The sequence below is a fragment of the Canis lupus genome, chromosome 6 (assembly GCF_003254725.2).
Source record: "Canis lupus dingo isolate Sandy chromosome 6, ASM325472v2, whole genome shotgun sequence".
Classification (NCBI taxonomy): domain Eukaryota; kingdom Metazoa; phylum Chordata; class Mammalia; order Carnivora; family Canidae; genus Canis; species Canis lupus.
Genome location: NC_064248.1, coordinates 53553569 through 53568540, shown reverse-complemented (window position 1 = coordinate 53568540; position 14972 = coordinate 53553569). Strand labels below are relative to the sequence as shown.

The 14972-nt window shown below is 40.1% G+C and overlaps 1 long non-coding RNA gene across 1 annotated transcript; it reads left to right on the top strand.

Moving 5' to 3' along the window:
* The first annotated feature begins 8907 nt into the window (after positions 1-8907).
* LOC112640810 (uncharacterized) lies at positions 8908-14623 on the top strand. Its single transcript, XR_003124264.3, has 2 exons — positions 8908-9044; positions 10797-14623. It is a non-coding gene; the product is annotated as an uncharacterized LOC112640810 (long non-coding RNA).
* Positions 14624-14972: the final 349 nt, after the last annotated feature.

The window sequence follows — 14972 nt, the reverse complement described above, 5'->3', positions numbered from 1 at the left end:
CCAGGGTAGGCCTCGATGGAAAAGTGACCTGTAAGCAAAGGGTATGAGAAAGCAAGGGAGCTGTGGATATCTAGAAGAAGAGCCTCCAGGGCAGATTGAATGATGACACAAAGGCCATGAGGTGCTGCAAGAGCAGCAAAGAGGCCGCATTGATTGAAGTTGAGGGAATGAAAACTTGTCCCTCCATTGGAAGAATTTGGGGCTCTCCTGTGAGCAAGAGGACAGCTTTTTCACTACTGTGAATGGAAGAAAGACATGATCTGCCTTGGATTTTAACGGAATCATTATGGCTTCTGCCCTGAGAATCCTATGTGTACAGGATGGGAAGGTAGAAGCTGGAAGGTCTATTAGGAGGATGTTGGAACCCAGGTGAGAGATGACATGGCTCAGTCTAGAGTGTAGCAGAGAAGTTGATACAAAGGGGTGGCCAAACTCTGGCTGAATTCTGAAAGGAGAGTCAACAGGATTTTCTAGTAATTGTGGATGTGAGATAAAAGGGGTGAAGGATGACCCCAAGATTTTTTGCTTGAGCATCTGGAAGGAAATCAACTAGAAGGGGAAGGTTGAAGGAGGAGTAGACCTAGCAAAGAACACCAGGCAGATTTAGGGCTCATAACATTGTGATGCCCATTAGACTTTTTGGTAGAGATGCTCTATGGGCCATAGGATATGCAAGTATGGAGTCCAAGGAGATACAAACCAGAGAGTCATCAGAATAAGGGTAGTACTCAAAGTCATGAGAGTGGGTAAGCTCATAAAAGGTATGAGTAGGAAGTAGAAAACGTCCAAGGAATGAGCCCTGGGCTCCATTATTTAAGGTGGGGGCAGGAGATGAGGAAGAAAAAAGGCTATGGAGTATGAGATGGAGCAGCCAGTGAGGAAAGAGCTCAACCCATCTTTCTCAGAATCTCATCATCCCGTCTACTTGTCCATAGGTCCCCTGTGATCTGGTTACATGATGCAAACTACTTATAGTGGTTCCAGCCTTCACACCTCATTAACGTGGTTCCTATGTGTAGCCTGATGCCAATCAGCTCTTTCTTGACATGACTGTCCTGGTCCATCTTTTTAATTTTTAAAATTTTTAAAAAACATTTTATTTATTTATTTGAGAGAGAGTGAGAGCACAAGCAGGAGGGAAGAGGCAGAGGGAGAGGGCGAAGCAGGCTCTCTGTTGAGCAGGGAACCCGGTGTGGGGCTCGATCCCAGGACCCTGGGATCATGACCTGAGCTGAAGGCAGCTGCTTACTCGACTGCGCCATGCAGATGCCTTTGTCCTGGTCCTTCTTCAAGGATCATTTTAAATGCCTTTCTTATATCACCGAATGTCTCCCTTTTATTTGTAACCATTACCACATTTTAAAAACAGCTTGTGTAGCAATTCCATATTCCTCCTATTATGTGTCTTTTGTGTGCCTGTATATTACTTGTCTGAACTCTGATCTTTTTGTAGGTAAGGGCCATGCCTTCCCCGAGACTGAGGAAGACTGAGCAGGACTGCATTTCATTGAACAATCACTGGGTAGGTACAGACAGAAGGAAGATGTAAAGAAGCAATGGAGGTTTTATACTAAATAATACCTTCATTGTTATTATGTGTTGCTGTGGGAACAAAGAGATTATGCTTCCATAATAATAGAAAATCTAAGTAGTGACTCATCTGCTTTTAGTATAGGATGGACCTTACTGCTGTACTGCCTTTTGATTTAAAAATTCTCCTCATATCAGGTGATCAAAAAGGAATTTTAAAAATCCTCCCAAAGCAGACATACTACTGAAACATAATAATTCTAATAAAACGGGAGATACAATTCAGTTTTCTATAGATGAAGACTTCTTTAAAATAATTCTGAAATAAGATCATGAACTGGTGATCTGCAAATTCAGCTTACAGATAGATATGCATTTGCTTTGTTTGCAGGATTCTGTGCCCTCCAGTTGATGACAGGACCCTCTGCTTCATACTGTTTCGTCCAGGGCCGGTTTGCACACTGACCTTACCTATTGCAGCACCACTGCGTTTTCCAGCTCCATATAGTTATTAATCCCAGCCCACAACTAATGTGGAATGCAGCATGAGGGAGCAGTGCCTTGCCATTGTGTGATGCAATAGGCTGTCAGTTTGTCTCCTGAAGGCATTTGAGTGGGTGACCTTTGTTTAAGTTAATAAATAACATAAAACTATTTTAATTTTTTAAAAAATCAAGTCCTACCATCGCCCTGTAAATAATGCATCTTCGTAGTTAGCTGGGCTAGAAAAACCACTAAAAATGAACAAGAAGATTCTGACCAGATGTAAGTAGACTCAAAACAAATAAATAAAAAAGGACAAACGTAAAACTTTAAAAGAGGGTTATTTAGGAACAAATGTTTTTAGTTTTGATCTTCATTACTGACTGGCTTGATTTTCTTGTTTCCACTTTAGGCTCTTTCTTGCCCTGGAGACTCAATGATTTTATGTCTGAAGGTTCATAAGTCACAAGATATCTGGAATTAGGTGGTGAGTCTTTTTCTTTCTTTAGTGTGAGCCTATAAAACCTCAGCAGTTTGTATTTTAAGGCAATCAAAATTAAATGGAGTCTTGCATAATTGGCTCCCTCTTTCTAATGTTTCCATAAAAGCAAAATACTATAGACAACCCCTGAAAATGTAGAGACTTTTTTCTTCCTGAGTGTAAATGGAATGAAAATTATAATGGGTACAATCTTTCTACTTTGGTATATATACAAATATATACACACACAAATATATACCTTGTATATATACACAAATATATTTCATTACATGGAATATACACACACATGTATGCACACAAATATATGACAAATACCACTTTTGGTTTTGTGCACCTACTATAGTGATCAGAAATTTAGAGAATAATTGGAGTAATTACTCTTCTTAAAGACGAAATGCCAATGGAAGACTTTTGAATAGCTTGAGCTTTAGAGCACCAAACTGATGATGGATCATTACTATTGTATGAACTCCCTTCAAAATATCTCAGAAAATAAAAGGGATGGGAGATAAGACCAGCAAAGCTTCAGAACTTTTATTAAATCACCCATCTTTTCATTTTTATATCTTAAGAAGAGTCAGCTCTTTTGCTGCTAGCACAAAATGACCCATATGATGTATGCAATGGAGTTTCTTATCCTTTTTTTTTATAAGAAATATCTACCCTTGCTTTTCACCTTCTGCAGGCTTTTGGCCCTAGAACTTATAGAAAACTGGAAAGAAATACCTGAAGGAGCAATGGAAGTTGACTTGGCAAATCTGGCCATGGTTTGGGTGAAAGGCTCTGACACTGAGTTCAGGATTTTTATATTGAAGGGAGATATTACTTTTAGAATCAAACACATTACTTTAGAAGAAGTGGAAACACATAGTGTCTTTCTCCTAAAGTGATGGCACTGGGATTGGGCCAGGACAGCATTCATGGGAGAGGCTTGGAAAATGCAACTGGATAGGAAAAATCAGCAGGACAAAACTCCTAGCAGAAGTGGGCTTCCAGAATCTAGTTGAAGATGAAGATGGAGCGAGTGAGGGTAGGAGATTATTCTAAACATAGGGAGGCAGCCCAATGTAAGGCACAGAGTACAGACCTCAGGAGCCCAATGGAAGTTGTTGATGGGAAATAAAAATGACAGAGGAAGGTCAAGTGTAACATGTATGGAAGAAAATAAGGAGGAGGAGGAAATGAGGAGGAATTAAAAAGACTTACACCTGGAGAAGGCAAAACAATTAAATGACTTGGGAAAATAAGTGACTTATCCTAATGAAATGGCTACCGCTTGAAGCGTCATGTCTGTATTTTCTGGAATTGTCTGCTATGCAGAGAAGGGATCATATAATATAACATAGCATGTTGACTTAATTTTTCACACCATCTTGCTTAGTTATTAAGTTAAAATAACTCAGAGGTCTTTACCTCTGAGTGAAGTGCCTTGGGCCAGGGAGCATTAAGGTTGTCTGCTACGTACAAATTTTACATTGGAAAGATTAAGAAGAGGGGACCATTTGGCTAGCTCAGTTGGTTAAGTGTCCCACTCTTGGTTTTGGCTCAGGTCACGATCTCAGGGTTGTGAAATTGAGCCCCATGTCCGGCTCTGCGCTCAGTGGGGGTGACTGGTTGAGGATTCTCTCTCTCTCTCTCTCTCTCTCTCTCTCTCTCTCACCTTCTGCCCCTCTCCCCACTCACACACTCTCTCTGTCTCTAAAATAAATAGATTTTTTAAAACTCCGCACACATTATGAAGAGGATTTTTGTGAAAATGCCTAGAATATGAAAATAAACCCAGTTAAGTTATGGCTTAAATATCTGGAATATATATGAGGGAAAAAAGATTATTTATAAACTTGTCAAAGTGACAATATTACTGGAATAGAAATGAAAATTTCCTGTATTTTCAAAAGTAGGTGTTATTAGTACCTGAAAAAGACCAAGAAGAGGCTCAAGATAGAACAAGGGAAGAGAAAGGTATGATTTTAAGTCTAATTGGTACATGTATGATTTGGCCATTAGGAGAGAAATTGATAAAATTTAATCATCTATCTATAACAGAAATAATGCAAATAGGACTTAATTAAATTAATTTAAAGGGCTCAAATGGACACAGCATAATTGTGGAATACTTTCTGAAATGAATAAATTTAGCACAATTGCATACATAAAGTGGAGAAATTTAAAACTAATGAAGATGTGACTTACAAGGCCCCCAAATCACATTAATCCATTTGCTTATTATAATTGGTAGAAATACTCCTTGTCTAAACAAGAATGGGGCTAGAAGTTACAAAGCCTATGAAGCCAATAGGTGGCATTTTAACTTCATGATGTCCGTTTGAAAACATAAGACCTCCTGTATTTGCAGTGTGTTGAAACAGGTCCATATTATATCTGCAAAGCTCTTGGCATTGGGTGGAATTTTTCCTTCTCTCTCCATATTAGAAATTTTTCTAGCAAAGTTTCAGATTAAAGAGATAGAATTTAATACTAAAAATTGGTATGAAAGTTTTACACTTAAGCTGATGAATATTTAATGTCTGGATGCTGTTTACACTGATATGTTGGGAGATTCTTCAAAATACAACAGAAAAGCTTAATGACTATACTGCTAAAAATATTTGAAATTTTCAACATTACTAACTTTTAGGTGAATAAATATTTTTTAAAAAATGAATGCCTATAACTATTGGCCTCTCTTCTAAGGAGTTTTTTTCCATTCAATTGTTACTTCTTGCTCCAAAGGGGTTGGGAGCTCAGTGACGTTCACTAGAAACCCTATGAAAGAGTCAAATATTTTTATTCTCCCCAGTGTCTCCAAGACAACTCTGGCCATGGCCAGAGCCCACAGGGCCTCTTCTCCTAAGTCCTTGACTTGTTGTGCCCCTGCTATCCAAAGCTGGAAGCTACCCAGCCAGTCCTTCTTACAACTAGTGATGAAACCACCTTGGGGTGGGGTGGGGGGGTGGTATGAAAGACTGAGTAAATCTGAATCCTGGAAGAATAGCAGAGGAGAAAGGCAAAGACTGGTGAGAGAGAATGAAAAGTGTGATTAGTGAAGTTCCTGTCCCTCTAATCCCTGCCCTTTCCACACTATGTAAAGTAGCTGCATGTGGCTCTCATCCCTACACCTGGCTCCCCTTTTCTTCCTTGCTCTTACCTCCACTCTGGCCATTATAGATGTATCCATCTCCTCCTCCACAAGACTTGTCTTGTTCACTGCCCTATGTGGATGGCTTAAGGCATTGCCTGGCAAGTAGTAAGTGTTAAATTATTGTTATTGTTACTATTATTTTTTGATAAATGAATGAGTGAATGAATTAGGCAGCTGATATCAGATCTTAGAGTAGAAGGATGGCTTCCATGCTTTAGGCTACAGCCTTAAATATCTTGTCAGGGAGATAAAACCTTGTTTCAAATATACAGAGTATCTGTATTTGATGCCAATGGATATTTACTAGACTTATTATGGTGATTATTTCACACTATATGAATAAATTGAATCATTATGTTGTACCTGAAACTAATATAATGATGTATGTCATTTATGTCTCAATTTTTAAAATGTGAAATTGAAAGAATAAAGTAAAATTTAACAACAACAAAAAAATACACAGCATCCCCTTTTTCTGCCAAGCAAAATATCCCATGGTATTATATACTATTAAATAATAGATGCTCAAACATATTAATGTGTTTGAACGAATTTATTGAAGGTGACAAAATTAAAGGAGGAATAGGAGGTGATTAGGTGGGATACCAGAAGAAAGGAAAATGTGTATCTGTGTGAAACTAAGGGACCCATGGCCAGGGGAAAAGCTGATGAGAGAAACACGTAGCAGAGGTTGTAATGCATTGTTCCCTCCATGTGAGTCTAGGCTGAGACTCTCTCAGGTAGCAAATATTTGTCTCACCTTCAAATAATTTTTTTTAAATGTGTATTTGGTATCTATTTGGAAGCCAGGCTGAGGACTCAGGGTGGAAGGATCAAAAGGGAGGTGTGGCCTTGGTGGCAGCCTTCAGGTGTCCTCTGCTGCCCAGCTCCAGCCCTAGACTTGCATCTCCATAAAACATGGGCTCTGGGGAGCCACCCACCTCTGGAGGCAGCTTACTGAGGCCATGTGATCTTCTTACCTCCTCCCTATGTCTCCGTACATCACGTCCCAAATAGCTTATGAAAACATCTGCCAACCACATGCTCTATCCATCTCATCACCCCTCCAGGGATGTTTGGGGTTCACTATAAGTTGTGTTACCAAGCAGCTGTCTGGCTTCCATTCATCCTGACTCTTAAACTTAGCAATGCCTTTTTTTAAGAGTTGTGTGGAAAATGAATTAACTGCAAATATTTGGGAGGAGATTTCAGGAGCGTTAGCAAAGAATATTACTAAGTGTGGTTATGTGCTAGGTAATATATATTTAACACAAAAGGAAGCCATATCTTTAGAACCTGACCATGTAACACTTGTCAGGCTAGGACATGACATACGTTATTATCTCATGACCGCCTGATGTAAAAACAGATATCGATGTTATTCAGGAGGCAACTGAGGTTTAGAGAGGGTAGAGAACTTTCTCAAAGTTAGAGTGCTGGTTAGTGAAGGAGTCAAGCCTTAAACTGAGACCTTTGCTCTCTCAGTGGGAATTTATTCTTAACGAGAGAAAGGATGGATATAGATAGACATCAAAGAAGTAAGCATATCACTGAGGAATTGGTATGGGCTGGTGCCAGTAGTTACAGAAATGGGGTAAAGAACTGCATGGTCGGGACATATCTCTGTCCTGTTTCCGCTGATAGTTTCCAAATCACATCCTGGAATCATTTATATGTTCTCAAATTTTAGTAGCTATTCTGAGTCAGGTGTCATTTCTGAACTTGGGATACAGTGGTGAAGAGAGCAGAGAGCTGCTGAGATTATTCATATAACTTCAGCTTTGCTATCCTGTGGGAAACAGAGCTCTTTGTGTGGCCTACTACCTCAACCTTACCAGCCCCTTTGTCCGATGAACACACCCCAATCCACACCCCCACCCCCCACCCCGCTTTTCCCTTCTTCCCTCTGACACTCAGCTGGCTCCTGCCACTCACCTTGTGGCAGCTACTCACTTTATGGTCCTATGGGAAGGGTCTAGGCAGGGCCACATAATCAATTCATAGGATCTAGCTGCTTCTGCCTTAGTGGACCTTTTGCTCCATTAAAATTAAAAGTAAAAATTTTATTTTAGGGCTGCCATGGTATCTAGATGAATGTGATAATATTATATATTAAAACATTGTCTTTGATCTAAAAGTTTATTTTTCCCTGTGCTTCTAAAATAAATGAAAACATTGTCCTAGACCCTTAAAAGTACCACAGGTCCTGGGTGCTATGCCCACTGTGCCTCATGCAGATTTTGATCATGGGCTAAAACTCCATTTGCTGAAAAGCTATCAGGAAAAATATATATATATATATCGTCTTTGGTTTATTGTGATCTGACCATGAGGGACTTTCCTGGGATTTAAGACTCTTGCCCTTTTGCTTTGATGCCATCATCATCACTCAGTTATCACTTGGTAATTGCCTGATTATATTATTTGGTGATAAGTGAAGTTTTTAAGCCAAAAATCCTTCTAAACAGCTGTGATTGGATTTGTTTTTGATACCTTATTTAATTTACCATTGCATTTGTAAAATCACAATTAATCTAATTTATTTAACGACCCCCCCCCCCAACACAGGCTGTAGGATATTTTTTTGAGGGTGTTTCACAATTACACATGAATCGACACCATCATTTTAGAGGAGTTTCAGTGAAACAAACACATAATTCTCACTGTTGGTGGATTTTGTAATTTTCCCCCCACAGTGAAAAGGTTCTTAATGAATATAAAATGTTTTTTCAAAAGGTTGAATTCACTTAGTAATTTAGAGATATATCTTTCTCTTTTAAAGTTTTGGAATCTCGTACCTGACCTTTTCTATTCTGTACCCAGGATAAATATATTTCTTTGGATAAAGTTAATGATGTTATAACTGATCCTGAACAAAAGGTTAAGTTCTTATAAGAACCACAATTGAATTTTTGGCTAACCTGTTCAAAGTGGTTTCATCTGCATTTTTGTTTTTCCTCTAAATGTGGGGATATCTCTTAATTAGCCTTTAGAGCAAATTTGTTATTTCTCACTCTTTGGGAGACTATGATGGTGCTATTTGGAAGAACCTAAGTAGGGAGGAGAAAAGCTCTATTATTTTTGTCTACTTTGCTAACAACTAAGAGTTCTGAAAAGTCTGGATTACACTATGAAAAGTTTGTGTGCTTAGTGAAATGTTGTTCAATTGGCCAATCCACTTGGTCTTGGGAAATGTCCTAGAAGCTTGGCAAGAAAATGTTCTCAAGAGAGCCCAAGTGCTGCCAATTTCCAATTGGCCAAGACACATTACAAGGACAACCTTCTCCCAGCAACCTGGCATTTCCACTCCAGTTGGAATCTTCTGCAACACAAAGATGCACGCGGGAGAAAGACTAAATAAACAAACCTTTCAGATTTCCGCTCCAGGTGAGTCTTTCATTCTGGTCTATCTGGTGAATCTTTCATTTTACATCTGGTCAGCTCCAATCTTCTTTTGATCACTGACCATTGCAAATATTAGGGAACAGTGGGAGCCTATTACAGGTTGGTTTCAGAAATGCGAAAGAGCCAGGGCAAATGCAGGAAGAGCGAACAGATCTATTTTTATACATATACACAACACAGTTGAGCCTGCCTGAACAGTCCAAATTGTTGCTAATAAAATTTTAGATTTGCTATGCGAGGAAACCTGCCTGTCATATTGGCCCTTGCTCAAGGAGCTCCCAAGCTCTCGGTGCCTGTGTGGGAAATGATGACAGCTGTGCTCTTTGCCTGGCTGCTTCCATTTATGAAAACATGGGGGTAAATGGAAGCCACCCCCACAGGTCCCTTTACCGTGAATCTTCTTTTGTAGCTGCAGCCAAGAGTAAAGGCCCCCAACAGAACTGAATAGCATTCAAGCCCTACCTCAAATAGGTTTAATTTGCTTTTTACAAAAAGGAATTTAGGAGACTGGGGGAAAAAAGATATTTACCAAATTGGAATTTCTAAACTATATATATATATTTTTTTTTGCTCGTAAAACAACACTCACTTTTTGTTATTTTAACACAATCACTTGTGATAGTTTAGGTAAGCAGGACAAAGATATCCAATTATGCCAAGTAAAATTTTCTCCTGAAGTTTATTTTTGGGTGTGGCTGAGGAGGGATTCGAAGGCTTGGAAGCCCACACATGTCCCTTGGCAAATCTGGCCTTATTCTGCTTTTAAGCACTGTCAATGATGTCACCTCTGAAAACAGAGCCTAGTAGCAGATTAGTTGAGATGGTTCCTTCATGGGTTAACTTTTCCTTGTCTCTAGATTTCTGGTTTCCTTTATCACTGCACTCCTCAGTCCCTATGTCTTTCAAAGTGCTTCTGGGATGTGGTCATGCCCTGTGGCTCTATCTGCCTGTCTACAGACAGCACAGAAGGGAAGCCGAGGGTACTCAGAAGCAAGCCCAGCCCCACCCCTTACATTATCCTCTTAGACCATGTTCCTATAACCTGAGAGCCATTCTCTGAAGACCTCCTCCATACTTGCCTCTTCAGTTTCTATTCTAGTCACATCATTGTAAATCCCTTGGCCACTGTAGAAATTCTAGTCTATAAGGGTGTTAGCTACTGAAGGTCTTTATCAGATGACTGGAAGTCAGTAGAGATTTTGTGTATCCTTCCTATTTGGTCTCATTACTGGTATCAGAGATGTGACTCCACCCTCTGTAGGGATGCCTGGGGCAGAGCTGTCTTAAACGTCATAAATGATGAGTAAATGAGTGGAAGGAGAATCCCAAGGGACACATACTTTCATGCTTTCCATGAATGCCTAGGAGGCCTTCCCTGGTTTTCCACAGATTTTCATTCCAGTGTTTTATCACTCGATTTATTCGTTTCCATCAATACATATTTTTGCACCCCTCCTTGGTGCCAGGCATTGTTACAAAGGCAAACTACAGTCCCATAACCCGGTGTTTTGGGCATCAGCAATCAAGTTGAAGAGAAGGCAGCTCAGTAGACATTTAAAGCAGGTGGAAAGTGCTTTGATAGGGACATCCACAGGGTGTGGTGGGAGTGTGGAAGGAGCACCCAACCCTGACTAAAGGGGTTAGCAGTCTGCCTGGAAGAGAAAAAATTTGTCGGCATTAGTGTAGTCAACTCCTTCATTTTACCCAAATAAAACATCTGCTGTCTTCCTACAGCCATTTCCTTTTGCTGAATCATCTTTGGAGATGAAGATTCACTGTCCAGCGCTTCCCACATAATCATCTTCATATTTCTGTAATCAGTTCTGGGCCCTGTATTTTAAGAGAGAGATGGGAATGGTGACAATTGCTAAGAAGAAAGAAAACAATGTTGTGAGAGAACTTAAAACTTGGGTTACCAAGTATATTCCTGAAGGAGCTGGTGGTGTTTGGCCTGAAAAAATGAAAATTCAAAGGGCTCCAAATTTTTTAAGGGTTCTCATTTAGAAGATGGATTCATCAAGCTTTGACAACCCCTCCTGGTGCTGCCATGTTTCCTGTCAGATGTCAATGATTAACTAAGCTCCAAGTGCAGCCTCAGGACCCCACGAATGTGGTCCCATCAGCAGTCATTACTATGTAGGACTCTGGATGAATATTCTGATGCTGGACATTGTCAGTGTGCTGCTGAGGGTTCAATGGAGACCAATGGGTAAAAGACAGGGACTCAACTTTAAACACAGTCATAGGAGTCAGTGATGGAATAGGTTGCTCCCAGAGGTGGCAAGTCTCCCAACATGAGACATTTTCAGAGGTTTGCTTTAGGAAAAATTTCAACTTATCAATTCCTGTGATGGCTCTACCCTCCCACCCCTACCCCTATGGTGAAAAATGCAGAAGAAACTATCTCTGAGAAATGGCAAAGGCAGAGATCAGGCCAGGGGTTGGTGGGGGGGCTTCTTTGGGTCATGAAGGCTTTGGACTCCATGAAGGAAGATGCTCTAAGGAAGCCTGGACCCCAAGCAAGGCGTTTCTACCACAGCATTCACGTAGGACACGTCAAGAGCCCCCATCTTGCAGGGAATACTGGTGGCTTGGAAATTTGGGCCCTTAGGGGCAAATGTGACAAGCTGGAGAGTAGTGAGCTTCTAACCATTATGCCTCCCAAATTCTAAAGTGACTCTGAGAGTGGAAAGGGACCTCTCAGAGTGTCCATTTCTCACAATTTGCAAGGGTCTCTCTGGACACTTGCCTGGGGAACTGTCACACAGATACAACAGAACTCTATTTTAGCTAAGGTTGTGTTTACTTAGATACACCCTCACCTGCCAGGTTTTCGGTATTCCACCCCCAAACCTAACAAATCCAGTAAATCCTTGACGGGACATGGCCAACAGCTCAGAGTTGATAGAGGCACCTCCCACCTGTGAGAAGAGGAGGGTCCTGTTTCGCAGCATCTGGGCTATAGAGGGCCTTCATTGTGCTTAAAAAAAAAAAAAGAATAGGTTTTCTTATCAGTTTCTTAAGGTTGCTTTGGCAAGCAACTAGGGAGCAGGCTTGTAATATTTCTTACATACTATGCTCGAATCGCTAATGCAAAATCAATTATCCCACCATCATTTTAGACACTGTGTGAAAAGTACAAGAGTTATACTAATGATTCAGAGAATACAATTTGCCCCCATGGAAGTGGTACTGCTTTATCACTGATAGTTCTCACCCTGTGCTTAACCTTGAACGATTTTCCTTTTCCAACCAGTATCCCAGTGCCATGATGTCACCCACGACTGTTTAGATCCGCCCGCCAGGTCTACATTAGCAAATACTCCAGGGCCAGTAAAGTCACTTGGTTGCCAGCAGCTGCAGTTATTGCTGCATTGGCCAGCCGGCGCTTTGCTTATCATCAAACCCAGTCCAGAGTAAGCTTTAGAAAAAGCCCAGGTATTGCCCGTCATTGCAAGACACAAAGACTGTTTCCCACGGCCAGGTGTTTTTCCAGGGCCCTACTCAGACTGCTACGACAAAAAAGTCCTAGGACAATGTCACGGGATGAGGAAAATGTCCTGAATAAGCACTGAGAATTAATACTTAGTTGCATTTTTTTTTCTAAAGGCGGCACAGCACTAAATGACTGCTAGTCTTCAGCACTTTTACGACTGATACTGTGGGAGCTAGCGTATTTTGAGGGCTTTCTATCTGCCAAGCTCTATGATACAGAATTTTTTGCATTATCTTATTAAATCCTCATCACCTGATGAGGCATCAATTTTTTCCCCATTATAGAAATGTGGTACGGAGTGTTTAAGAAATTTGCCAAAGTCATAAAGCCAGTCATTTTGGAAAGAGTGGATGAAAGGTCAAAAAAGATTTGGTGAGTTCTGGCTTCCAGAATCATTTAATTTAATCCAATTTTGTAGCAATTGTAAGACTACCTATGCTTGAATCCTGGATCCACAGTTCACTTAGATTGTTTTGACTCAGCTTCTTTGTTGACCAAATGGGTCCAATAACAGCATTTACATCAAAGGGTTGCAAAACTTAAAGGGATGATAATAACATTAGTTAATATTTATGGATGCTTATCATGTGCCAGGCACTGCTTCTGAGTTCATTGAACATATCTGCTTATTTATTTCTTTTTTAAAAAGATATATTTATTTATTTTAGAGAGAGAATGAGTGCTCATGCAAACACGCACAAGAGAAAGGGTAGAGGAAGAGAATCCTCAGACGCACCACTGAACGTGGAGCCCAATGTGAGGCTCAGTCCCCTGGCCCATGAGCTCAGGACCTGAGCTGAAACAAAGAGTCAGATACTCAACTGACTGAACCACCCAGGTGCCCCTCTACTTATTTATTTCTGACCACAAATTGTGAAGTTGATAGAATACTATCTCCTTTTAGAGATGGGGATGCTGAACCACATAGAAGTTAAGTAACTTTCCCAAGATTATGTATGAAGTCAATGGTAGAGCTGGGATATAAACCCAGGAAGCCTGTGCTTGGAGCCACCACCCTGTTACCTTCAGGAATGTAGGTAACCCACCACATGGCAACTGATCAATAAATGTTCATCATTTAAGAACATAACTATGCTAGATGCTATGCTAGCACTTCATAAATAATTTCAAAAAATTCTCATGAACCCCTTATAAGGTAGCCATGAACCCACTTTTGCATATTTGGACACTTACAGATGAAGTACTTTACCCAAGATTACATCTCTTTTTAACATCACGTGTGAGTAACTCTACTGGGATACAGACCTTTTGCCTCTTGAATCGCAAAACATATGGTTTTGATCGTAGCCAAATAGCCAGACTACTGTCTGGCTTTAGGAATAACATCCCCAGATAATAGCATATTTTTATGCAAGCCTTCTGCATTTTCTGTGTCGCTCAAATGGCTCCCATGTAATCTCTCCGATGTTTATTTAGGTTTGGTTTCTGGAGTTATGAAATTGATCATCTTTTGCTACAACTTTTTTTTTCTTTCTCCCCTCTGCTTTAACACACAAAGTCTCCACATTCAGTGAAGCATTGGCACTGCATGATCCATTTCACATTCTAGGACTCTGCTGCTCCTCACTTTGGGGTGATATATCAGACAATCAGTCACAGCAAGATGCTAAATGCCAGATGTTGCTTTGTCAGCTAGGATCATCCTTTGAACATCTGTCTCCAGTCCTGAGAGGGGAAATGCCCTAATGTGCCAAAAACATGGCTATTTATAAGGAAGTGTCTGGCTGTTAATTAGGTATCAGGAGTGATCCAAAGAAGTAAAGTTACCCCAAAGGAAACTTGCCACATTCTGTAAACTCTGATCATCTCAGTGGGTGAGCATCGTAGGGATATTGGCATACTGTAAGGAAGAACTTACTCGGCACCCTTTTCTTGCCTTCTTTCCATCCCAGTGGTTATGCAGTGTTCCTAGGATCTTCTTTGTTGTTGATTAATTAAGTAAAAGAATGTTTAGACAAGGCTTGTTTTAGGCAAGCCACTGTGCGATGTACTGGAGACATGTTATTAAAGGTCTTTGCCCTTAAAGCATTACTGTTAAACACAATCTGGTCTGTCTTTGTATAATTGAAACTATTTTGATTCCTTTATTTATCCATTCACTGAAAAGTGGTATTGAGTACATAGCATATCTTTAAAGTTAATTAGAATCATAACAATCTTAAAATAAATGTTTGGTTTTTAAACATTTTTTTTTTGTCTTTGTCTTTAGTACAACAAGCCTAGGGGTTACCAGGGAAAACTTTCTCTTCTCTTAATTTCTTATTGCTGCTCTAACAAATTACCATAAACCTAATGGCTTAATACAACAAACACTTACCATTATCCTACGATTCTAGAGGTGAGTTTCCAAAATGAGTTTCAAACCAGACCATGAAACCTTCATGGGCTCTAGA